General features: G+C 57.2%; 1 protein-coding gene across 4 annotated transcripts in view; it reads left to right on the forward strand.

Moving 5' to 3' along the window:
* ST3GAL4 (ST3 beta-galactoside alpha-2,3-sialyltransferase 4) overlaps window positions 1-1,937 on the forward strand; it is a 56,210-nt gene that overhangs the window by 44,760 nt on the left and 9,513 nt on the right. The gene's annotated exons all lie outside the window — the stretch shown is intronic.

Raw genomic sequence — 1,937 nt, forward strand, 5'->3', positions numbered from 1 at the left:
GGTGGGCCCCCTCGCCCGGTGGTGGGCAGGAGGGCCAGGGTTATTTGGGAAGTCATTGTTTACTGAATATGATGCTTGGGTGGTGCCAAGTCATGCACTGTCACCCTGACATAGCAGGCAAGTGACTGGTGCCCAGACGGCCCTGTCTGCTGGACACCTAGCCTGGCTCTGCATCCTGGTTTACTCTCCAGAGGCAGGAGGGGCAGCACCCTCATTCCCCTCCCTCTCCCTCACCAGCCTTGTTTCCAGAATCACATGTTGGAAGGTGTGTGTTTGAGGACAAGGGTGGAGACAGACAAAGAAAGCCAAGTTTCCTTCTCAGATTAAGTGGGAATCATAAAATGGAGTTTACAGAAAGTCCTGCCAGGGGCCCAGGCAGCCAGAATTGGGATGGGCAGGGCACGGGTGTTGTCTGAGGGCTTGGCAAGGCCTGTGAGCAGTCGATGGGCCAGGCGATGGAATGATGGAATGCTTTTGTCCTCCACCCCCTCTCCCCGCGGCCCAGGTTTTTATAATCGTGATAGCCCTGCTGTCTGCCGGTCTCTGCCCGGCTTTCTTTCCCATCTTCCCAGACCCTACTAAGCTGCCAAGTGGGCTTCCCGCCACTCTCCCAACTGTGCCTTTACATCTGGAGCCAGGAGGGAGAGCCGGACCTCCCCCAGAGGGAAGGGACACACAGCTGTGTTCCTGGCTTTCTCGGAAAGAGTTGCAGCCTTGAGGTTTTGAGACGGTGAGGCTGGGACAGGACAGATAAGGAGGGGCAGAGATTTCGGAGGAGCAGAGGACCATGGCAGGGGATGGACTTGCTGTCTCAGAAACCTGGCAGAACCCCTCTGCTAGCTGCTGTCCCCCCAGGGGTGAGAGCAAATAGGGCCGCAGCCCCAGGCCCCCTGCTTTCTCCTCCACATGGGCCAGCTTTGTCCTGGGGAGCCTTGCTGACCCCGCCAGGCTTCAGTGTGTGCAGGAACCTCGCTCAGCTTATTCCTGGTGCATCTGCAGCTGTTGCTTGTGAGGGTTTGCATGGGAGTGTCCGGTTCCCCGCGCAGGCCATTGAAAGTGGCTGTCAGCACGTATGATCCAGCTGTCCTGGACTGGGGCCACTGCCTGTTACTGGATGTGCCTAAACTCGAGCCAGAAACCAAACTCATACCCCTCCCCCCGCCAAACTCCACACACACACACACGCATGTAGACATGGGAGCGATTTACATTTTTGCATGAAGCGTGTGATGCCTACACACAGTCCTCCATGATTACATCCACACAGGAGTGTGTATGGGAAGGGGGTGTGTATACCCCCCAAACTGGCCATTGCTCCCTGGGTGGGGGCATGGGCTCAGCGTTCTCCAGGGTACCCCAATCGCAGGTGGACAGAGGCAGCACCAGGGGCCCCAGGGCAGGCGGTGGAGCTTTGATGAGGAGTTGATGGCTGGGGCTCTTTTGAGTTCTGAGAAAGGGCCTGCCATTCTTCAGTTAGCCTGACCAATGCGGATGAACTGCCCTCCAGCCCACCTGCCCGGAAAAGGAGGCAGGAGAGACGCAGGGCACGGCAGAGGGAAAGTACTTGACTTGCTTGCCACTTAATTCTGTACGACCTTGGGCTGATCACTTCTCCACGTTTGTGCTCCAATTCCTACATTCCTTGAAATAGGAGGGAGGGTCCAGCCAATGAGGACCACCTGTGCTGAATCATCTGGGTGTGATTTAAGAATGCAGATTCTCGGGTTTTACCCAGGCCTCTGGGGATGGAGCCCAGGAATCTGGAATTTTAACAAGCACCCGCAACCACTGCCCTGGTCGTCTAGACTACAGGATAATCTCAAGGGCCTCTTCCAACTCAACAGTCAGCGTGCAAAACCCAGGCTAATCCCCGGTGCCCTTGAGCCGCGTTAATTACGCGCAGGCGCGGTTTTGTCCCGCGGGCGGGGGCGGAGGCC

Source organism: Bison bison, unplaced genomic scaffold, assembly GCF_000754665.1.
Source record: "Bison bison bison isolate TAMUID 2011002044 unplaced genomic scaffold, Bison_UMD1.0 scf7180017864506, whole genome shotgun sequence".
Lineage (NCBI taxonomy): Eukaryota > Metazoa > Chordata > Mammalia > Artiodactyla > Bovidae > Bison > Bison bison.